This window comes from Lissotriton helveticus, chromosome 4_1, assembly GCF_964261635.1.
Source record: "Lissotriton helveticus chromosome 4_1, aLisHel1.1, whole genome shotgun sequence".
NCBI classification, from domain to species: domain Eukaryota; kingdom Metazoa; phylum Chordata; class Amphibia; order Caudata; family Salamandridae; genus Lissotriton; species Lissotriton helveticus.
The window spans coordinates 586,074,092-586,099,365 of NC_136063.1; the positions used below are offsets into that span (position 1 = coordinate 586,074,092).

General features: G+C 42.6%; 1 long non-coding RNA gene across 2 annotated transcripts in view; it reads right to left on the bottom strand.

Annotated features, from left to right (window-relative positions):
* Positions 1-5,836: 5,836 nt before the first annotated feature.
* Positions 5,837-25,274, bottom strand: part of LOC144827245 (uncharacterized) — a 145,479-nt gene continuing 126,041 nt past the window's right edge. For both annotated transcript variants that reach the window (XR_013610097.1, XR_013610098.1), the window contains one exon: positions 5,837-7,453. This is a non-coding gene — a long non-coding RNA (uncharacterized LOC144827245). The remainder of the gene's footprint in view (positions 7,454-25,274) is intronic.

Here is a 25,274-nt window from a genome sequence, read left to right on the forward strand (position 1 = left end):
GCTGCACGCTTTATACATCTTTATAAATAAATATCAAACACCTACTGGCCAGATTCTTAAGCATGCAGGTTATCCCTGAAACCAATATACAACTGCCTTAGTGTGAGCATTAGAACACATCCTCACATTCATCACCAGAACTAGTCTAATTCAACACAATAGGCCAGGACCTATATTCTAGATACGGCACAGTGCCCTGGTCTGTGCTGCAGCACAACTACGGCCTCTGGGCGCAGACTGGATGAGTGGGCCCTGTCACAATGAATAAGCTGTCCCCAGTGCAGCCGCAACTCACAAACTCACACGTGCTCTGGGGGCAGCACGTTATTGAAAGATGGACTATCTGTGATGGTCCACTTTTCACTGTACAAGAGGCAATCCTGCTACATTTGAAAGGGTCAAAGATCCCCCCTGCAGGTGAAGAAGTGCTGCATGCATCATAGAGGAATGGAATTCTCAAACACAAAGGAATAGCTGCAATGAACTACAGGCAGACTGAATTAAAGTGGCGAATAAAGAGATAAAACAAAACACAAAAAGTAGTAAAGGCAATAGGACTCTCCCTCTACCCATATAACATAAATGACAAGAGCAAGGCTCACTGACTCAAGCACTCATTCTATTTCTGTGGGATTGGTGAGAAGATGGAGTTGGTGACCGGGGCTGGCATACAAGAACCTTGGCGTGATGTGCCCCACAGAAGTTCTCATATCAGTAATCTGGGCAATCGGGAAATGGCCAGTCTTGTTGTATAAGTCACCAATCAATATGCCATGGAGTCCAGAAGGGCAGCAGCGTTCTACAAGGTGGTTCATTCTTATATAAAGAAGGGCTGTAAGCTGACATGGGTTAGTAGAGTTTCAGTTTGTGTAGAATGCCATAATTCACTATGAGAATGTTATTACTTCCATTCAGTTGTGGGTTTGGTTGGAGCATCTTTCCTTGCTGAGGACGAGCCCCGAAGACCGCCTGGATGTGCAGTTCTGGTATGTCCTTCGTGGGCTCTTATCTCTTTGGAAATAAACCTTTGTGAACCTACCTCATCTTCCCATTTGGCGATGTTCAACAAAAGGTAATGTTTTATATCAGTCCTGTAGTTGGATGGGCACCATCCTCCTTTAATTCCAAGGAGCAGCTACCCTTTTACCTCCAAAGGCTGGAACTCATTTTACTTCCAGTTGCCAGATGTCCTGCTCCTAGTGGCACCCACCAGTCCTTTTGTGAGCCTCTTCATTCTGCCTCAAGATGGACACTGGAACAAAAACAATTTTTTTCCATGTAGTACTCTTGGGTTTCAGGGCAGTTGGAGCTCTCTCAGTAATCTCTGGCTTTATGGCCGCCAGCAATACCCTTTGACGGTAGGACTGTCACCCCTTCAACTTGACATGGTCAAGTGAACATCAGCCCAAATGGAAAGGCTTATATGACCAATACATTGTCAAGCTGTCGGTAAAGGCATTGTTTTCCAAATAAAAGTTAACAAAATGTGTCACTTCGGTGTCATGCCTGGATGAGGTTTACAGGCTTCTTGGGGTATGTCCAAGCATCCCTAATTGACATGCCATTATGGCTCTTGCCTTTTTGGCAACAAAGAGGATTCATCTCAGGAAAGGTTTAAAGAAAGCAGGGCCACAGCATGTTCCTTGGGTCTTTCTGCCACCACCAGACAATTCTACCAGCAACTTCGCCTCCTCTGTGGCATTTTTCAGGGTTTTCAGTTTTGGCAATGCCGAATCTCTTCGCTAGCTCAGAAGGCCTTTCAGCCCTTTGTGGCCAAGGTTGTGGTTCACAAAGACCACAAGGACAATATGCAGCTCAGTCACTCACCCCCCTCCAGCCACAAAACTGGTTTACTGTGTCTCTAACAGCACACAGCCACCCTGTCAGAGGCAGTATCTGATATTTCCTTCAAGGATGACATTCCATCACTTCTGACAATTGGGTCCTCCAAATTGTACATTGGAGCTACAACCTCCGATTTCTCTCCACCCCACCTCAACTTCCACCACCATCAGGGCAGCTGGTGAAGGACTACCTGTCCATCTTACAGTGCAGGCATTTTTGGCCAAAAAGGCCGTAGAGGGGATGCCGTCCACTGAAGTAGGAACTGTGTGTTACTCACACTACTTCCTAGTGCCAAAGAAGTACTGAGGCGGCTGTCCTATTTTAGATCTTTACCCTCTCAACACATTCCTGTGAAAGGACAAATTCAAGATGCTCACACTAGCCCAGGTCATGTCTGCCCTAGGCCCCAGAGACTGGATGGTGGCGTTGGGCCTTTAGGATGCTTATTTCCATATCCTCGTCCCTCTACAAAATCAGTATACGACAGTCATTGGGATGAATTTGTGGCTTGGTGCGGCATTCGACAATTTGACCCACTACAAGTCTAGTTGACTGAGGTTTTTTTGTATGGTTTTTCCCTGACCCAGCCAGGAGTTCAAACAATCTACACTCCATGTAATATGCTCACTCACTGTGTCGGTTACCCATTAATGGGGTGTAACTTGTCCTTGCGCAAAAAGGGCAGCTGTTGATTCTTGTACTTTGCTCTATTTCTCTTGATGGGCCAGTCTATGCTAGGCAACATGTTAAGCTCAAATTTCATATGTATTGACCTCACTGATTGTTTTTTATTAATTTTTTATAAGGTAGTGCTCAAGGTTCTGTTAATCTTATGCTGCCTATGTTTAGACATGCACTCTGTGTTTACATTTTATATGCACTGTTCCCTCTGATTGATATTTTTAATGGATTTTTATAAAGCAACTCTCTCTTTGGTACTTTTTCCCTCCCTGCTAAAAGTGGGGTACAGGCTTGCCCCGTGGTATGGGGCAGGTTGCCAGGGAGAAGTCTTCACGCCAGGTCAACGCTGCACCCTACCCTGCACCGCATAGGGTGATTGTTGTTATTGGTATGATTTAAATGTCAAAAGGATTTCTTGCAATATGTTGGTTTTATGTGCTTTTACAAATTAATGCATTGATGACAAATGTGAGTGTCTTTTTTATGTCCTTTCCGATTTTTACATTATGAAATTTGTATGAATTATGTTTCTAGAATTTTTTTATGTGATGTATATGTGATTGAAGGCTTTTTATTAAATAGAATTTATAAGTGTTTCGATAACCTGCTAATTTCTGCTGCCGTTGTTTCTGGTTTGACGAATGTGATTGGATGTGGAGTGTTTGTAAATAAATGTACCCAAAGGGAATTATACATTTTGACATTTAAGTCATACTCAGTGCCCTGTCCCTTTTGGTGTTGTGGGGCCCCTCTCATTGTATTTGAGGTTATTGGTATGATGCCACAGTACTTCCACTATGTTTTATCCTGGATTTCATAACGCCGGGACGGGTTACATGTAAGAGTGAATTTTGTTCCTTATCTGCTCCATTTGAATGAAACAGGCAGAGTACAATAGTGTGTTCAATTCTGTTGAATACATTTTGTTATGGTTGTTTACGGTTTTAAATAACTAAAAAATTATTTTTTGATTGAGTAGATGCTTTGGGCAATGTTAAAGGCTATTAGTCATCTCTTTTGGCTTTTTTTTGCATTTGCCAGATCATCCTTCTTTAAGTCTCCTGTTTTGATGAGAGTTTTGCAAGGTTTGCAATATTTGTTTTTGCCAACACCTTTAGTGATGCTACAGTGGGTCTTGAAATTAGGCCCTTATTAGACAGTAAACTGCCCGATAACGATGGTGACAATTCGACCGCTGCATCACGATGTAACCGCCAGGCTGGCAGTCGCAAAGTGCTCCTTTTCACTGCGACTTGTGCTGCAGCCCAGAAAAAGAGCTGCAGCACAAGCCGCTGTGAAAAGGAGCACTTCCTGCACGTCCATGCATCGTGTGCCATGCACTATGTGGTGCATGGCACACAGTGCATGGAGGTGAGTGGGTGTACAACATGTGCCCCCTGGGCCACTTTACAGTGGCCCTCGACGGAAGGGGCTCTGTTTGGGGCCACCAAATTACATTTATGACAGCTTTTTTATGGCGGTCTTTCCGACATGAAAAGGCTGTCGAATGGGATGTCGTAATCCCAATGGCAGTGCCTGCTTTGGCACCGCCTCTATGCGGGACTACAATTCTGACCGCCGCTCCATCTTGATCATTGATCTTGGTGGAGGCAGCAGTCTTCCCTCTGACCGCTGTGGGTCCGACTGCTAGTTTTGTAATACTACGGTCAGACCGAGGGGCTGTCGGTTGTCCGACCGCCATCGTAATGATCCCCTTAGTTCTTACTATTATTATGTGCAACCCTTTAGAGCCTCTGCACTGTTGTCCATTAAGACTCCTGAAGTTGGAAACAGCCTTTCTTTTTCTTGTTGCCAAACATCGGTGAGGAGTATGTGTAAACTGCAGGCTATTTCTCTGAACCCCCCTTATATTGCAATTTTGCCAGATAAGTTGGTTTAGAAGACACAAAAGTGGTCACTCCTAGTTATGTCTGGCAGGCTATCACCCTTCCTGCATTCTTTGCCCCTCCTCACCCGTCTATGGGAGGAAGAGAGACTTCATCATGTGGACCCTAAGAGGGAACTAAGTTTTTATATTGATCGTACAAAAAGGACATCAGGTGCACTATCAGTTCTTTGTGGGTTTCTCCAGAGCAAAGAAGAACAAGACAGTGCAAATAGATTGTCCTGTGCATAAAGATCTGCAATGAACTGGTGAAGAAGTAGCCTCCAGAGGGTTTACGGGCACATTGCACCAGAGCTAAGGCTGCTCCCACTACACTAGCATGTGAAGTACTGGAAATTTGTCAGACAGCTGTGTGGGTGTCAATACATACATTCACAAACCACTACCTTGATAGTCCGTTCCTTTGAGGAGGCATTTTGCCTGAATCATCCCGCAGTATTTTTGGGGTTTGAGCTAGTTCATGGACCCACCACTTTGAAAGGCACTGCTGTGGTATCTGTTCACACGGTGAAGAATCTGTAGTTAGAAGTATCCATCAGAAGAAGAAAGCACTTACCTTTGGTTACAACCTCTCTGTTGCATACTCCGCAGAGTCTTCACCGACCATCCAACCTCCCCGTTCCGTGAACTGGGCATTTTTCCATCTTAAAGGTCCCAATTTACAGTTCTGTATTCTGGTCATGCCAATCTGCTGAGGGTGCAGGCAGCCTAAACATTCAACTGACATCTGATAGAGACTTTTAGCTGCAGATTCCTTACCAACCTGATGCCTAGGAAATGCAAAGGTAATGAATCTGCAGCTAGATAGAGTCTCTACCAGATAATGCGTTACCTTGTTAATCAGTGTTTATGGGTTGCGCTTAAATGCGGAGCCACTCATCACCTTTAGAGCAAGGCAGCATTGACTCAGAGCTGCACAACACCACCTACCGGCATGCAGGAGTACTGCTTTAAAGTTTTCAAATCCAGTCTGATGCCTGGGGAAGATCCACAAGGAGAGGAATCCATGGTCGGATAGAGTATCTACTAGAAAGATTGTTACAAAAGGTAAGTAACTTGTTCACCACCCTCAGACAAATGAAAGCTCTGGATACCGCTGCTGGGGTTTAATAACTCTTTAAAAGTTATTTTTTTTATATAGTGCTTCATACTGCCCTTCTACCATTTCTAAGTGCAGAACATAAACGGTATTACAATTAGGAATTAACAAGATAAGACAGTAGGGGAAAGCATGCGCAGGAAAGTGTAAAAGTGTCCGCAATTCAAAATCATAAAACCTAAGTGCGCAAGGCTAACATACGACTGCCCTACGTTGTAAAATGAAGAAACATACAATACAAGTTAACAGTTGAAAGCTTAAGCAAAAAAATGCATGAAGTAAAAGCACATATAAGAATACAAGTCTCAGTTTGTAATAATTCCTTCTTGTTTAATCCAAGATCAAAACATCCTTAATATCCAATCTTCTTGATATATGTTGTCCAAGCCACAAGATTGCTAACACATGTTTCGTCTATATGGCGGTTAGCCAAAGACTTCATCAGGGCACTAACAGTACCATTCTTAGAGCCTATGGTCTTGACATCAAGTGAAACACTAACCTCAATAAACCGAGTTCCTTATATTTAGAATTCAGCGTTGCACACTGATATCGGACCTAACATTTCATCTTCAATCATGCAAGGTCATGGTAGACCAAAACTCCTTCAATTCAAGTTGCAGCATTACGAACTGTCATCGAACTTACAATTTCTGCAACAAACCTAAAAGGTCACTCACAGTAGACCAAAATATCCTTAAATCGACAAGCAGCAACAGGTTATAGCGTGCGAGTCCTCATTGGCGTCTAGACCTTGTACGGTTGGTGAAGAAATCCCTTCCAGCATCCAACAGTTTACTGTGGTTGCTCTTTGTTCTGTTTTCTTCTTTATCCCTATATATGAGGAGAGTCAGTATCCCTTCTTGTTCACATTCTGAGGGTCCCAGCTTTCATGGACTCGACCCCCTCAAGGTTTTACAGAGTCTTCAATCTTTTCACAAGTCTTAAAGAAGGATTTGGACATGTTGATTTTCCCTGGGATTCTACTCTAATCCAATATGTAGATAATTTATTGTTTACATTTGTCACTCTAATGAGTGCAGGGAATACTCAAGTCTATCTCGCCACCGAATTGGCTAAGAAAGAGCATAAGGCTTCAAAGGAAAAATGGTGATTTCGCCTTCCCAGAGTGCGATATGTTAGCCACAGCATTTCTGCTGGGAAGCATCACTTGTCCTCTGAAAGAGTTGAAGCCATTCTTAAATTGCCCTGCCCTGATACTGTTTCCTGGGGGGTCATACCTTTTTGATAATGTAGACAATGGATTTTGGATTATGCTGAAATGGCCAAGTCTTTACAAGAACTTGATCGAAAAAACACCCTTGAACACTTGCAATGGTCTAGGGAAGCTGAAGAACATTGAGCAGACTCCCTCGTGGCGTATCTATTTCTTACGTGTGGAGACTTAATCTCGCATGGGCACACTATTACATCAAATTACAACAGTAACACTAAACGTATCAACTTTCCATCACTTTTATCATTTCTTTATATACTTTGTAAAATTTCATTTTCCATTTTTTAAACTTTTAGTTTTAATTATAAGAGTTCATATTTCATAAACACCATCATTTAAATCAATACATCACATATACAATTTACAAATTCGTATCTATAAATGTATAAAAGATACATTTTTAATGACAAAATACATGGCCCCTGGACTAATTTATATAAATACATCCATCTCACACTCATTCAAACACATTCAGACTTCATACGAACTTCATACACATAGCATCTGAATAGGGTGGAGGTTGTGATTGACAGAAAAAACCTCCCCGACCAGATCAAATCTAATGTTCACAGCACAAGGCTGAGCATGAGGTTGACGCGTGTTTCGGCAGTATGAGAAGAGTAGTTAGACCACCTTCATCGGGACCTTTCCAGATACCCACACATTTTTTCACCAACCAGGCGACCTAGAAATAACATAAAAACAGTCACTGTTGTATACCCATATTTTATATCATACTTTTAATGATTGGACCAAACACATATACAACAACAATTCATCCAAGCACACAACCCAAACCATCAATGTTCTTGCACCCACTACTCACCAATGGGGGCATGACACTCTTCAATACCAACATTTAATTAAATAAGATACGGACCACAAAAGACCAACCACCAGTGTTGAAAATTTAGAACACAACCCTACATACGAGTGCTGTGTACCCCACAACCACAAGATAAAAGAAAATTGTTTGTATTTCTGTATGACAGACCCTGCCACCTCTTTTTGCCCCACAGACCAGGCAGAGTCAAGATATAACTTATACAAGAAAAAAGCTAAGTCAGAACTAGTCGCCAATTATATTTTCACTTATCGAGTTGAAGCACTTGTCTCTTGTCCTAGAGGAAATGCCAGAGTTCATTCTAGTAAAGTAATGAATTACATCATTGTCCATGCATCCATGGATAAAAGGGAAGCTGAAACTACATTTGTAAAAATAAAGCAGGCACTGACTTCTACATTTACTTTAGGTCTCCTTGATTATACTAAACCATTTACTTTTTGTTGTCATGACCAAAATGGATTTCCACTAGTGGTGCTGGTACAAAGCCATCGGGATCACAAAAAGTTCATAGCCTTGATTTGCCTCTGAAAATATTACGCTAAGTTCTCCACTAGCTGTTCATGCGCCCCCTTCTGTGGCTGCACTTCTACTCACTACAAAACCTCAGCAACTCTCCTCAACACGGTTGTACTGATATGAAATATTGTTGTTGTCTTCCTCTCCTAACACTTTAGTCCATTGTCCCGCTTTGCGCCCGACTTCTATGATGCCAGTGAAGATGGATATCCAGAGATCCTCAATATTGTATCTTAACCATTGCACAGATTACTAAAACACATATTTATTTAACTTATGTGCCCCTCAATTAATGTGAACTAATATATTTTGTGGATGCTTCCAGTCTTATTATGAATGTACTCTTGTTACTGGTTGCACTGTTTACACTGTATTTCAAATGTTGGTGGAAAGATAATCTGCACCCACTCGGACTTGCATCCTAGCTAAGTAAAAGACTGCTAATGTGTACATGGACTTAAAGTATGCATTTGCGCTCCTTTGGATGCAAAAATAATTATTGACCTCAGCAGGTACCCATATAAAAATGCACAGTATATTCTGAGTCTTATAAATGCTTTGTAATTATCAGAAAGGTGACAGTGCTCAAATGTAGAGCTCAAAAAACGCTCATGGTCATGTCTCCAGGAGAAATACCCTCGCTAATTCAGCTGCTAAAAATGCTGCTTTTTCTTTTAAACTGTAATTCTTTCCCAGGAGACTAAACAAAGTCCTTATGAAATAGTCATGGGCGAACCTATAATACTCCCCTCAAATCCCCTGTGTAGCTAAATTTACTGTTTAATGATGATCCTGTTTTACAATATTGTAGAAAGCTTATATAATATCTATAGTTTCTGTTTTGAGGTGGGAGGTACATTCCCTGAGTGTCCAACTGAGGCTTGCCATTTCCTTCAGCCTGGTGACTTGGTATGTGTATGCATATACCGAAGGAATACTGCTCTATAGCCCTGCCGGGATTTGCCCTATCAGATCTTGCTCTTCATTCAAACTGCTGTTAACCCCTTTGCTGCTAGGCCTCACCCCCTCACCCCCCGTGCTAAGCCTTTTTTGGCTATTTGGGGTAGTTTGCGCTTAGGCCCCTGAAACTTTTTGACCACATAAGGTATCCATGCGTCCTTTTTTCCAACATCATGGGGATTCTGAAGGTACCCAGGGTTTGTGAATTCCCCTGGAGGGGACCCAGAAATTTGGCAAAATACAGCAAATTTGTTGGTTTTGTTTTGAAACATTGGAAAAAAGGGCTACAGATGAAAGCATCTGTTTTTATCCCTGCGAATGGTATAAAAAAAGGAGTTGTGGTGCTGAAATCACCAGATTTCAGGGACAAGCAGACTTTTGTCCGAAAACCAAAATTGTTTACACAGTTTTAGCATTTTTCTGGGACATAGCCTATTTTTGTGCTTTCATCCTCTTTCCAGTTAATGGTAGAAATGGGTATGAAAGCAATAATGGATCCTAGAAAGCTATGCATTTTAGGAAAGTAGACAGAATTCTGAATTCAGCAAGGGGTCATTTGTGTAGATCCTTCAAGGTTTCTTTATAGAAACTAACCGTTGAATATAGGACAAATTGAAAATTAGCTGAAAAAACAGCCATTTGTGTCAAGCTTTCACCTGTAACTTCTTCTAATTATGACAGCTGTTTGAAAGCAATATACCGTTACATCCGCTGGACCTTTCTGGTGTGGGGATATATAGGACTTGTAGGTTCACCAAGAACCCAACGAACCCAGAGCCAATAACTGAGCAGCGTCTTTCAATGGTTTTTTATTATGTACCGGGATTAATTTGGGAAAATACATACATGGAAAAATCTATATAAAAGACTCCTATGTATTTCTGAAATTGGAACAAAATATAGAGTTTAGAAACAGTATATATTTGCACATTTCCAAAATTGTGAGTTCCCATACTAGCATGAGAATTATAGGTCATTTTCAAAATGACTTATTTTTATATATTGTCTTTCATTTGGAAGGCAGAAATGCATCGAAAGTTAATAGGTAATAACAGTTGCTCTACAATACTGTGTTACCCTAAGTCTCCCGATGAAAATGGTACCTCACTTGTGTGGGTAGGTCTAGTGCCCGTGACAGGAAACGTCTCAAAACGCAATGTGGACACACTTTATTTTTACAGTGAAACTGACCCCTTTTTTGTAAAGTGCCTAGCTGTAGATTTTGAGCCCTAGCTCTGACCGCACCTATGAAAACCCAGCAAACCTATACATTTTTGAAAACTAGACACCCAGGGGTATCCAGGATGGGATGATTTGACTGGCTCTCTCCAGGTTCTATTACCCAGAATCCCTTGCAAACCTAAATATTTGTAAAAAAAACAAATTTTCCTCACATTTCTGTGGTGGGAAGTTCTGGAATCTGTGTGGATCCACATAAATGGTACCTCACTTGTGTGGGCAGGCCTGTTGCCCGCGGCAGGAAACGGCCCAGAACGCAACGTGGACACACCACATTTTCACAGTGAAAACTGACCCTTTTTTGGCAAAGTGCCTAGCTGTAGATCTTGAACCCTAACTCTGCCAGCACTTAGGGAAACCTAGAAAACCTATAATTTTTTTAGAACTAGACACCCAGGGGAATCTAGGATGGGGTGACTTGACCGGCTCTCACCAGGTTCTGTTACGCAGGATCCCTTCCAAACCTAAACATTTATAAAAAAATAAGACACATTTTTGTCACATTTCTGTGGTGGGGAGTTCTGGAATCTGCGTGGATCCACAAATTCCCGACACACCGCGTTCCCCAAACAGCCGCGACTGGTAGTGGGAGTACCGGCGGGGTGGTGACGTGGGGAAGGGGAGGGGCAGGGTGGGGGGTAGTAATGTATGGAATATGGACCTTAACAGGTAAGTAAACATATAAATAAATAAAATTAATTTCGTTGCGCGCACTGCATCGCATTTGGTGATGCAGTGCGCGCAACGAAATTTGTTTTATTTATTTTTATGTTTACTTACCTGTTAAGGTCCATATTCCATACATTACTACCCCCCACCCTGCCCCTCCCCCTCCTCACGTCACCGCCCGGCCGGTACTCCCACTACCGGCCGCGGCTGTCCCCAAAGTCTTTTGAGAAAAATGGAACCTCACTTGTGTGGGTAGGCCTAGTGGCCGTCACAGGAAACGGCCCAGAACGCAGCGTGGACACACCACATTTTCACAGTGAAAACTGACCCATTTTGGCAAAGTGCCTAGCTGTAGCTTTTGAACCCTAGCTCTGCCGGCACCTAGGGAAACCTAGCAAACAAACATTTTTGGAAACTAGACACCCAGGGGAATCCAGGATGCAGTGACTTCACTGGCTCGCACCAGGTTATGTTACCCAGAATCCTTTGCAAACCTCAACATTTGTATAAATATTTCTGTGGTGGAAAGTTCTGAAATCTGCGTGGATCCACAAAATTCCACTGACCCCACATTCCCCAAAGTCTTCCGAGAAAAATGATACCTCATTTGTGTGGGTAGGCATAGTGCCCGTGACACAAAGCGGCCCAAAACCAAACGTGGACACACTACATTTTACAGTGAAAACTGAAACTATTTTGCAAAGTGCCTAGCTGTAGGTTTTGAACCCTAATTCTGCCGGCACCCAAGAAAACCTAGCAAACCTATACATTTTTGAAAACTAGACACCCAGGAGAATCCAGGATGGGGTGATTTGACTGGCTCCCACCAGGTTCTGTTACCCATAATCCCTTGCAAACCTAAACATTTGTAAAAAAACAAACCACATTTTCCTCACATTTTAGTGGTGGAAAGTTCTGTAATCTGCGTGGAGCCACAAAATTCCCCCCACCCGCATTCCCCAAAGACTTTCAAGAAAAATGGAACCCCACTTGTGTGGGTAGGCCTAGTGCCCGAGACAGGAAACGGCCCAGAACGCAATGTGGACACACCACATTTTCACAGTGAAAACTGACCCTTTTTTGGCAAACTGCCTAGCTGTAGCTTTTGAACCCTAGCTCTGCTGGCACCTAGGGAAACCTAGAAAACCTATACATTTTTGAAATCTAGACACCCAGGGAAATCTAGGGTGGGGGAACTTGACTGGCTCTCACCAGGTTCTGTTACCCATAATCCCTTGCAAACCTAAACATTTGTAAAAAGAAAACACATTTTCCTCACATTTCTGTGGTGGAAAGTTCTGGAATCTGCGTGGATCCACAAAATTCTCCACACCCCGCATTCCCCAAAGTCTTTCGAGAAAAATAGAACCTCACTTGTGTGGGTAGGCTTAGTGCCTGTGACAGGAAACGGCCCAGAACGCAACGTGGACACACCACATTTTCACAGTGAAAACTGACCCTTTTTTGGCAAAGTGCCTAGCTGTAGCTTTTGAACCCTAGCTCTGCCGGCACCTACCGAAACCTAGCACACAAACATTTTTGAAAACTAGACACCTTGGGGAATCCAGGATGCAGTGACTTGACTGGCTTTCACCAGGTTCTGTAACCCAGAATCCCTTGCAAACCTCAAAATGTGTTAAAAAAACAAAACACATTTTTCTCACATTTCTGTGGTGGAAAGTTCTGTAATATGCGTGAATCCACAAAAACTCTACCCACCTCACATTCCCCAAAGTCTTCCGAGAAAAATGGTACCTCACTTGTGTGGGTAGGCATAGTGCCCGTGACACGAAGCGGCCCAAAACGAAACGTGGACACACCACATTTTACAATAAAAACTGAAACTATTTTGCAAAGTGCCTAGCTGTAGATTTTGAACCCTTCATCTGCCGCCACCCAGGGAAACCTAGCAAACCTATACATTTTTTTAAACTAGACACCCAGGGGAATCCAGTATGGGGTGACTTGTCTAACTCTCACTAGGTTCTGTTACCCAGAATCCCTTGCAAAACTCAACATTTGTAAAAAAAAACACATTTTCCTCAGATTTCTGTGTTGTAAAGATCCGGAGTCTGCTTGGATCCAACAAATTCCACCCACCTCGCATTCCCCAAAATCTTCAGAGAAAAATTGTACCTCACTTGTGTGGGTAAGCCTAGTGCCCGTGACAGGAAACAGCCCAAAGAGCAACGCGGACACAACACATTATCACTGTGAAAACGAACCCTTATTTTGCAAAGTGCCTAGCTGTAGATATTGAACCCTAGCTCTACCAGCACCTAGGGAAACCTAGCAAACCTATACATTTTTGAAAACTAGACACCCGGGGGAATCCAGGATGGGGTGACTTGTCTGACTCAAACTAGGTTCTGTTACCCATAATCCCCTGCAAACCTCAAAATGTGTCAAAAAAAACAAAATTTTCTCACATCTCTGTGTTGGAAAGATCTGGAATCTGTGTGGATCCAACTAATTCCACCCACCCCGCATTCCCCAAAATCTTCCGAGAAAAATGGTACCTCACTTGTGTGGGTAAGCCTAGTGCCTGTGACAGGAAACAGCCCAAAACGCAACGTGGACACAACACATTATCACTGTGAAAACTGACCCTTATTTTGCAAAGTGCCTAGCTGTAGATTTTGAACCCTAACTCTGCCGGCATCTAGGGAAACCTAGCAAACCTATAGATTTTTTAAAACTAGACACCCATAGGAATGGGGTGACTTGCCTGGCTCTCACCAGGTTCTGTTACCCAGAATCCTTTGCAAACCTCAAAATTTGAATCTGGCTGGTGGTAGGGTACATCCTTGTCGCAGAATGAGCTGAACGTCCTCTGGTCCAAGGCAGCCGCTTAGCCTACAAGGGTAACTTCTTTGAGCTATTGCTGGAAAAGTACAGGCAGAACATTAACTCTTCCTCTTTTTGGATTTAAATGCACATGCCTGTTGGTGTAAAACATAGCATCCCTTTGACTGGATTGCCTTGCAGGTTAAATGACAATTGCTTTCAGATTTTTCACCTCAGATTTAGACTGCTAGTATGTGCTGGCATCTTCTTTCCCAGGCCTTGAAAAGGTCAATAATCCTTTTAACTGCAACATGCCAGATGTGACTCATCTTGCAATGGCTAGGTAATTATTTATTTGCGAGCACTGGGGCCCCAATGTTTCCAGCATCCTTATTGGACACTGTAGAAAACGTTGCTTTTGAGTTACTGCCCTTTGAGTACCACCCTCCTCACTGACTGTTGTTTCTCAAACATCACCCGCAAGGAGGTCATGCATAGTTCATTTGTGAATGAAAAGCTTACCCTTGGGCTGCGTTTAGACTACACTGTGACTCGCTACCAAGGGTATATTGTTACAGCCAGAAGACACTTTGATAATCATCCTTTAGAACAAAAGAGGTGTAGGCTGGCTGTTTCGATCATCTCTACATGTTCTTCTCTGCACTAATTCCCATATATGGAATGACTGTGACTTTAGATGAGATAAAAAAGAATGCAGAAATGTAGCTAGAGGCCAAAATGCTGTTTCTATATAGAATGGCTTAGATTTCCATCTATTGGTTAAAGGAGGTTTCTGTGCTATTGTAGGGACTGGATGCTGCTCTCACTTTCCCTACACGTCCCTTAGCATACACAAGTAGATTGATAACATTAAGAAGAATGTGACAACACTAGACGATCTACGGAGCGGCCCTAATCTGAGCCAACAGCTATTTCTCAGTTATCAAAATGAGATTAACAAAGAGACTGAATTTAACTGGTCATTTGTAAACCAGGATTTTCCTCCCAGAAAAAAAGGGGGATGTGAAAACAAATGTAAATGTATGTGTATCATGTTGATACACTCCTATGAAGTGCAATGTTAGCAACTGCATGTGTAAACCTGAATGTATCAAATTTGAATCTTGGTTTATATTATTGTGAAACTTCCTGTGACATTGAAATGCTTGCAAAGCTTTCACAGCCCTAGTAGCCCTGGAAGCCATAGGGCTCAGTGTTGTACCGTGGACATTTTCCAACAACATACCATTGTTTCAATCCTCGCAAAGAAAGCTGGATGTTGCACATGAGATATGTTTTTACTGAGAGCACCTTGTTTCTATCACATGATCGTGCATCACTGACTTATTTTGAGAGAAATGTTTGCTCTTAGCTCCACTGACTATATTCTAGCAGGAGCCCAATTAATTTAAATGACAATTGTCTTTGATCTGTTCCTTTGCTGTCTGCTATTTTGCTTCAAATGCCATAAGGACTTTGAGATTTCTGACATGCTGTATTTTATATTTAACAATAGCCAGGTATGGCAGGAATGACACTTAACCTGCTTGTTTCTGCAAGACATTTTGGTCTGATTCCACTTGAAAGACTCTGCGCCTTGAAGAGGTACTGCTGTGGAATCTATTCTAAGGTCAGCAATCGATGGATTGAAGTATACATAAGAAGAACAAGTGACTTACCTTCTGTAACACTCTTGATGGTGGTTTCTCTATCTAACCTCAGATTCCTCACTGCGCTCTCGCCTAACCGTTCTTTGAAGTCACCTCTTTTTAACATCTGAAAAGGTCCCAAAGATCTGCATATGTGGGCACGGAAAGGTAAAGGACAAGAAACTGATGTCAGCGCGAGGGGTGACACTATGCGTCCCCACTCTGTCACTTCTGGGGTAGCATAAAATCAGTGCAGTGCTGCACCACCTAGCAGCACACAAGAGCACTGCTGCAAAAAGTCCCCGATCCAGTGTGGCACCTGGAGGACATTCTAAAATGAGGAATATATGGTTTGATGGAGTATCCGGTTGTTTGACAAAATATTGCCTACATAAATATGTTGACACAAGAACATTGTGTCAAAAATATTGTCAAGAACAATATTGAGTGTACATACACCAAAATACTGTGTTTAAAATGTAGTGGAACAGAATGTCATAAAAAGTTAAGTATATCGAAATATAAAATATATATTTTTTTTATATTTATTTTAAATAGTAATATATATATTTTTTAAATAGTTTAATATAAGTTAAATATATATGATATGTAGAAAATATTACATTAAATATACTAACAATGACTTAAAATTAACAAACCTATTTATAAAATGTATAAATATATATATTATATAGTAAATGTTTTATTTATTGTCAATTAAAATATATAAGTATTTACTTAAAAAATCGAAAAAATATATAAACTTTTTTAAGTACATGAAAAATATTAACTGTAACTTAAAAATACAAATAAACATACATAAACTGAATTTAAATAAACATTTAAACATGTTCAAAATAAGTTAAACACTAAATAAAAACAATACAAAGCATAATCTAAAATAAACAACACTAGGAAACTTACTAGACTTTGAAGAAGTCAGATTTACTAATTTAGCTCTAATTTAAGTAAAAGTTGGGAAAGTGTTGAACTTAGTAAAGGCTAAAATTACTATTCCCACTCCATCATATGTATAATCAAGGAAAGTAGATTACTATTCCGATTTCTGTCAATAATAGTCGTAAATCTGTTGGATTTAGAGCGGTTAGATTTACTATTCCCACTTCAATCTAAACAAAAGCAGGTGAATAATGGGACTTTGGAGGGTTTAGATTTAGTTTTTCCACTCCAATTTAAACAAAAATAGGGAAAATGTTGGACTTTTGAGTGTTTGATTTACTATTCCCATTCCAATGTAAGCAAAATCAGGGAGAGCATTGGGCTTTGGCGGGGTTAGATATACCATTCCAATTACTAAATGTTTAAAAAACATTGAAATATATAACAAAATAAAAAACATATTTAAATAAAAATATATGTTTCATAGATAGATAAAACTGAATGGAAAACAAAAAATTAACTAATAAAGAACAAATAGTTTACAAATAATCGATTAAAGAAATTATACAATTATCAACTAATCTGTACGTAAAAAGGAATTATACATCAAAAAATGTTTTAGCTTTTCAATAACCTCCGGTCCTAACCCCATAAACTGAACAACCTACCACTAAATAAAAAATTAGTAATAAAACTTTAGAAAATTGTAATTTCAAATTAAAAATCACAAACTATAGTAAAATATTTAAAATAAAAATTAATCAATTAAATATTTAACAACATTATTGACCAAATAGTTATTTCATTAATATAAACACTTATTTAAAAATAAAAATCAATCACTTATATTTTAAATCGATCCGTCCCTAATCCTTCACAAACCCAACAACCACTTCTAAATTTAAAATTACTAAATAATGGAAACCGTACCCAATTACTCAGAAATATTACAAACTATACTTAAAAATAAATAATTATTGTAATAGAAGTATCTAAAAAATTATATATTAACTAATGCATAGTTTAAATTAATTTTAACGAAATTCTTACCTGCTATATTCTGTCCCACAATGTTGATTGTCTCAATGATATTTTTGACATGCTACTCTTGAAGCACAATCTTTTTTCCACAATACTGTGGTGAGTATCCAGCTGAAAGGACATGACCCACTGTTGTGATATTGTATAGCCCTTCCAGGCCAGGCTGACTGGCCTCCCTGAGAGCCTGTCAGCAGAGCTCTGCTTGTCTGCTTTGACTGAAAGCAGAAAGCACAGCTGCAGGGGCGGGGGGGAGGCAGAGAAGGTGGTGTGGGTTGGTCAAGGATGGGAGGTACGTTTTTTTTAACCTTTGGAAAAGCTCACCTATCTGAAGAAAATTAGGAGACAGCAAGGGACCAAGAATGAAAGCTTTTAAGGGTAATAGCGAGACCATCGTTACAAGGAATAAAATGCCCTTTGCCTTCAACCTTTCTCAGAGAAGAGGTTTTACTGGTGCCTAATTCAATAGTACTCAAACAAGTAGAGCTGCTTCTTATAATGCAAAATGATAACAAATGATTTTTCTTGCTTGCCAAAGAGAATATGCAATACCATGTCTTAACTGATCAGGACAGCTGTAGCAGACCTTGGCAGGGGGGAACATAAGATTATCGTTTGTGTGCGCAGACACCGCCTGCCTTGCAATCAGGCATGTACTTAAAGTGCTCTATAGAAAGAGCGTGCGCTTTAAATCGAATTATGCATTGTATTACTTCAGGGTGAGGGGCACGCGCCAGCTAACAAGCGCCGCGTGAGGCAAAACAAAAGGCTGGTTTTTCAAAAACGATTAAGATTAATTTGCAGGCCACGAAACAGAAGGGCTGTCGATTTCACAGGGGCTTTCATTCCCTAAGCATTTCCACCCTTGCACCAAAGGACAATTCGAAGTAAGGCTTCACGTGCATGTATTTCACACCAACTAGGGCCTGCCTGCTTCTGACTGATGTCCCATTGTGCTCCTTCAATCCACCCCCTGGCCGGTTTGTATTCTCAAAGTAACAAAAGAAAGCTCTTCTAGGCCCGGGCATGAAGGGGTGTTGGGAAACCCAACGTTAAAAAGTGGTGTTGGTCATTAAAGACCCGATAGACATAGATATATTTTTTCTATATATTTTTTCACATTATTCATGTTTCTCATATTACCGTTTTCTTAAAATAAAAAAACTGTCACATCTAGAAGGCATCGGCTTGTTTGTATGTGGTACTGTTCAGTAAAGATGAATGAATGTCATTTTCATCTTTGTTCATAAAGGTGAATAAAAATCAAAATGCATGTCCGTCAAATAATAACATATCTAGGGGCACCTTTACTAATATTTTGAGCCTTTTCATGTTAGGTACCCCCACAGTAAGGAATCGCTCGAATAGGCGAGTGGATGAGCAGAGCGAAGCAAGATTTGGTGAGGATCTTATTTCTCTAAAAATAAACATTTTGTCAGGATAAAATGGTGCACAGTAACACCTTTAAATGCACTACTGGTATTTGATTGGTTGATCGGTGTGACGTTGTATTTTCTTTTTCCCAGAGACACCTGGAAAGCATCGTTCAGCAACGGGCTGTTCTAAAGGGTTTTGATTTTAATACATTGGACAGATCAGCTTTAGTAAAGAAACTGAAAGGGATAATCCTCCTTGACATACAATTGTAGACCCTTTATTAGGTGAGCTTATAGCTAAAGTCCGTTTACTTCCAGAACCGAAAAATATTGCCTGTTTCCCTAAATCCTCCAAGTATTATTCCTCACATATTTCTTAATACCATAAGGTGGCCACTGTGAGGAAAAAAAGGTCATACAAATTTGCATGAACAGAAAAATGATCATTTCATTTTCTTTGGGCAGATTACATGACACCATATTGAAGGAAAGAACCCCAAATCACTATGAATAGCAGCCAACAGAGTCGAAGGGCTTGGCCAATGAAACGCGTCCATTCCTCCCCTGGAGTATCCTTCCAAATCTGTTGCTCTAAATGTAATGAGTCCAGTATCCCTCTTACACCCTTAGGGACAAATTTATGAAAGGGCTGCGTCGCTTTTGCACTACGCAGTGGGGTGCAAAATCGATGCAACCCTTAAAATGCGATTTATCGAGGCATGTAAGGCACCCTTTCATGGCCCTGAGTGGCTTGATAAATCCAGGGTGACGCAACACAGCGTAAATAGCTATGTTGCATTACTCTGACACAGGGACACCTTCCACTGGTGGTGCATGGGTGTTGCCACGCAAAACCCATGGATTTTGATACATTTCCAGATTTACCATAAGTGGTAGACCTGGGAACGCGCCAAAACTGCTACGCCTCCCCAGGTGAGGTGTAACGGTGAGGAATATGTTGATTTCTCCCTTTTTTCCTCTTTCTATGTGTGCTGCATTTTGCAGCACACATAGAAAGAAAAAGGCAGCACACATAGAAAGAAGAAAATGCCTCTCAGGATTGTTTTTGTGCAGGAAGGTGCCCCTCCCTGCACACAACGTAGGCACCATGGTGCAAGAGTGCCTGCATTGCCGCTAGGCAGCACACTGTGTGCCAGTCCTGGGAAAAGGTAGGAATGCTCTGGATTATGTTAAATACAACACATTTCTGCCCTTTCCCTGTCAGGCAGTGCTGCAAAGTGATGTTCTGCACTACCTGTCATATCGGTAAATATGCTCCTATATACAGGAACCTTCAAGCATCCACAGTGAGAATGTTCTCTGTAACCCAAATATTTAAATGACAATACCTTTCCGGACCTTTTCCTATTAACATACCATTCATGTTTTGAATTCTGTGGCCAAAGTACACCTTCGTTGGCATCTTTCCATGTGCCTATTCAGCTGTTTTGACTAGCAAGAAGAATCGAATCACCAGAGGCGTTTTAAGGCATAGACAAAGTAGACAATTGCACAGGACCCAAAACTACCCGTGAACTGTGATCTTTCTCTCTGTCTCGCCTCTCTCTATTTCTCTATCTCAACTTCTCTCCCTCTGGCTGCCTACCTCAACCCAAGACACTAGGGACGATATGTTCAAAGAAGTGTCGGAGCGTGTCGTTAGCCACCTTGGCTCAGCGACACGCTCCACCACTTCTGATATGCAAGGCTGCACCATATTTTCAAGAAGGTGGTGCAGCCTTGCGTTTCTCCCTGCAATGTGCTAAGTTTAGCAACTTTGCGCCAATGTAGACACCCTTTTACCACAGTGCAAGGGTGTCTGCGTGCAGGGGAGGATTGTTTATGTGTAGGAAGGTGTCCCTTCCTGAACATAAACAATCCTAAAATGCAATTTTGCCACTTTCACGTGTGCTGCTTCATGCAGCACCATGAAAGTGACAAAATTGCATTTTTTTTAAAGATTTGTTCATGTGCAGGAAGGGACACTTTCCTGTACATAAACAAACCATGGCATTTTGCTTTTACCATGTGTGCTGCACAAGGCAGCACACATGGAAAAAGCAAAAACGAGGAGAAAGAATGCATTTCTCTTTGTTTCGCCAACTTAAGACCAGGGTTTTCCTGGTCTTAATTTTGACGCTGCCTCCTATGTACTCCACCCTTGTACATAGGAGGCAGCGTCAAATACAATGGGTGTTGCGGTGAAACGCCCACCACAACACCCACTGCAAGCCCCTTTCACGCTACCCATAGCGTGAAAGGGTGCCTTATGTACAAGGCAGCGCTCGCTGCCTTGTACATGAGGCACAGGGCACTATCGCCACTACAACATCCGTAAAAGTGACGTTGTGGTGGCGATAGGACTTGTACATAGGCCCCTGATTCTCTCCACCTAGTGTCACCTAGGATTTGGAGCAATGTAGAGCAGGAAACATTTCGTCTTTCTGCAGTTTTTGTGTGACACCGCTTCTGAAGGTTGTACTTTTGGAAGGCTTGGCCATTCTTGTGAAAATCATGTATTTAGTTTTGGCCTCATTTAGCACCAAGCCCCGCTCGTCACAAAACTTAGTGAAATCATTCAAAAGTTGTTGTAGGCCCTACGGGGATTTAGAAATTAGGAGAGTGTCGTCGGTGAAAAGGAGAGCAGTTGCTCTTCTTACGCCGATATTTGGAGCATCACACCCATCTTTATCTAAAAAACCGACCACCCCGTTAATAAGAAGAGTAAAAAGTGTGGGGGCTAAGACACATCCCTACCTCACCCCGCGCTGGACTGGGAAGGTTTCTGTAACTTTTTTTGTTCTCCCCCCCATCTCACCTGTGCTGTGTTAGATGAATGTAATCTGATTAAATCTCGATAAGCCCAACTCTTTCAAAACTCTCCATAGGCTAGCTCACGGGACTATATCAAACACAGGCCGTTGATCAACAAAGGCTACGTGAAGCTTCCCTCCCTTAACTGCCACTTACCTTCCAATAGATGCAAAGGAGGCGAAAGGCCTAGTCCAAGGTACTAATTCTTGCACGGAAGCCTGCTTGAAAATCACTCATGATTCCAGATCCCGGATCCTTCCTAGGATTTGCTTGCAGAAAATGTTGTGAAGAGAGTCAACGAGGCTATATGCCTATAAATAGCTGGCTTTGCTCTGTCCCCCTTTTTGTAAATGGGGACTATTTCTGCTATTTTCCAAGGAGGGGGATAGGAGTCCCAGACAAACTTGAGTTTGCGGTATGTAGAGACAAAATTGAGTTGGTGAGAAAATGTAAGTAAGAGCACTACAGGGCTATGTCCTCTCTACACAAGTCGTTAGGAATTCTATCAGGGCCTTCGGCGCAGGCTGGAATACACAAGCAAATTGCTGCTTGCGTTTCCTCTATAGTAAAGTGCAGAGGACCATCTTCATCACCAGGCGCCTCCCCCCACCACTCACTGGCTTTCTCAGCTACCATGTTGCCAGATTCATAAAGCGAACTATAGTGCGTCATCCACTCCTCAGGTTGGACTGTAAATTCCAGGGCTCTCTTGTTCCCCTTGAGCCCTTACTCCAACAGGTCTTAGAATCTTTGGCTAGCAGTGCCCTCTGCAAGGAGGACCACAGAGAGCCCGCCCACTCACGCACTTAGATGGTTCACGAGTGAACTTAAAGATCTTAAACTTAGTCTCAGGCGCTCGGAGCGCCTTTGGAGGCGAAAATATTGTCCCCTACTTCGCACCAAATACAAACTACTGCTTAACAGCTATAAGAAAGCAATCGTGTCGGCCAAAACAAACTATTTTTCAGAGAAAGTTGCTCTCTCTGTAAACAAACCCCGTGAGATTTTTTCCCTTGTTAAGCAGCTTGCCACCTCCGAGCGCACGAACATCAGCTCCGCCCCCTCCCAATCATTCTGCCTTGCACTTAACAACTATTTCATCGACAAGATTGCTATCATTAAAGCCAATATCCCCGCAGTCTCTCAACCCCGAGCTACCCTCCCCCTCCCACCGCCGCCTTCTTTGTTGGATCATTTCCCTCCTATCTCTATTGAAAGATACCTTTTCTTACTTGCTAAGGTCAGGTCCGGCTCTCCGGCCGACTGTGCTCCGGCCCGGATCCTTCAAACCCTCTTCACCCACTGTCCTGTACCCCCTCTTACCCTGCTTAATTCTTCGCTGGTTTTCGGTTCCGTCCCTTCTTCTTTTAAAACCGCAATAGTTCTTCCCATTATCAAAAAACCTGGTCTGGATCCCTCCTCCCCCTCTAATTTCAGGCCCATTTCCCTTCTTCCCTACTTGGGGAAGATTTTAGAAGGCCACGTTACATCTTGCCTGTCCTCACATATTGAGGAACACTGCCTCTTGGCCTCCCATCAGGCGGGCTTTCGCCCGGGCCATTCCACCGAGACCGTGGTTACTGCTGTCTTGGATGAGCTCAAGGGAAAAGCGGACTCTAATCTTCCCCAAGCCCTGGTGCTCCTCGACCTGTCGGCTGCGTTTGACACGGTCGACCATGCCTTTCTTCTCGACCGTGTCAGCGCAGCCGGCATCAGGGGAGTGGCACTCTCTTGGCTCGCATCCTTCCTTCAAGGTAGGTCCCAGGCCGTTCATCTTGCAGGATTCTCTGCCCCCCCGCCCTCTTGTGTGTGGGGTCCCCCAAGGTTCCTCTCTTTCCCCTCTTCTTTTCAATCTGTATATCTACCCTCTCATTCTTTCTCTCCGTGAGCAGGGGGTCTCCGTGTATAACTACGGGGATGATCTCCAGCTCATCTTTGACCTCTCTACTCCTGATTCTCTTCCTTTTCTTAGTTCTACCCTCGTCTTTATCTCGGAATGGATGACCATGAATCATCTTAAATTGAATCCGGATAAGACGGAGCTTGTCCTCACTGGTGGTCCCACTAATCCCTGGTCCCCGACTCATTGGCCCCTTTCCTTTGGTCCCCCTCCCCTACCTGTCCCTTCCGTCCGTACCCTGGGCATCAAGGTCAGCAATGACCTTTCCATGCATGCCCAGGTCAGCTCCGTCGTTTCATCTTGTTTCTTATCCCTCCGCCTCATCCGAAAAATCTCCCGGTTCTTTTCCACGAATGCCCTCAAATCCATCGTCATGGCCCTCATTACCTCCCGCCTTGTTTACGGGAATGGTCTTTATGTGGGCATTCTGGCCTTTGAAACACGACGGTTACAGGCCATTCAAAATCAGGCAGCCCGTCTCATTTTTCACCTCCCCAAATCCTCTCACATCACGCCTGTACTTAAGTCTCTCCACTGGCTCCCTGTGCACTTCAGATCTCTTTTCAAATTGGCCTGCTTAGCCTTCCTGGCTTATAGCCACTCTGCCCCCCTTTTTATTGTCTCTTTAATCACTCCCTATACCCCGGTTCGCACCCTTCGCTCCTCATCTCTCCTTCTTCTCCAAGTACCCCGCTTCCGTAAATCCCGAACTGGTGGCACCCGTTTCTCGGTTCTGGCCCCCCAGTTCTGGAACAGCCTTCCGTTGTCCATTCGCTCTATCCCTACTTATCTCTCTTTTCGTAAAGCCCTAAAAACCTTCCTTTTCTCCCAGGCCTTCCCCTGTTAGCCTCCTTGGTTTGCTTTGTAGAATCCGGTTCCCACCCTCAGCGCCAGGAAGCCGCTTGGCCGCAGTGCGCTTTAGCAAGTTTCTTTTTCATTTCATTTAATTTCATTTCACTCCTTCTTTGCTGTCTCGATTGCCTGCCTGCCTATACTTGGCTCTACATACCGCAACTTCAGGATGTGCTCTCCATTTTAATGCGCATACAGGCGCCCCCTTCGCTGTCCTGCCCTCTTGGTTGTACCAGGAAACCTGGGAAGCTGGCCTCTGGTGAACAACTTTCCTGTCTTTTTTTAACATTGCGCCGCTGGCTTAGCATATTCCTGGTCTCAGTGTATAGTGCCACATGGCGAGATCCCAGAATCTCCACAACTGTGAAAATAGGGTATTTGGCTAGCTCCTCTAGAACCCGGAGAACTTTATCCTTGGCTGCGCGTAAGGCCACCAGATGCTCCTTTACCCAGTCCCATCTGATCGATCTCTGATTGTTCGTGATTGAAAGGTGGCCCAGGTCAAGGCTACCCCTAATGTCAGGTTTGAGAGGGCCTTTTTTGATAAAGGTAAGGGCAAGTGCATTATGTCACTGTCAGCTATTTTGACCAATACCATATCTTTGATTAGGTGCCACAGTTTAAGGGAGACCAGACTAGTCTATTTTGCTTTTGTGACCAGGTCTGTTAAAAGTAAAGTCCCCTATTGGGTCAGAATTAGTTCTCCCGTTTGTTGCTCTCAGCTCGTGCTGCAAGGTGAGAGCCAGCACCTGGGCTCCTCTTTTTGTCCACCTGACTGTAGGGAGATCGAACTGTGGTATTTGCCACTCACAATCACACTCCTCAGTCATATCTGGCGGGTTGGGGGCGAGGGGTTAAAATGTGACAGGCTGAGGTCTACTATGTGAATCGTATTGGTTTTTCTCTGAACACTGCACCACTCTGTTATATACGTTGAAGGTTCTAAGTTTCCAACCACT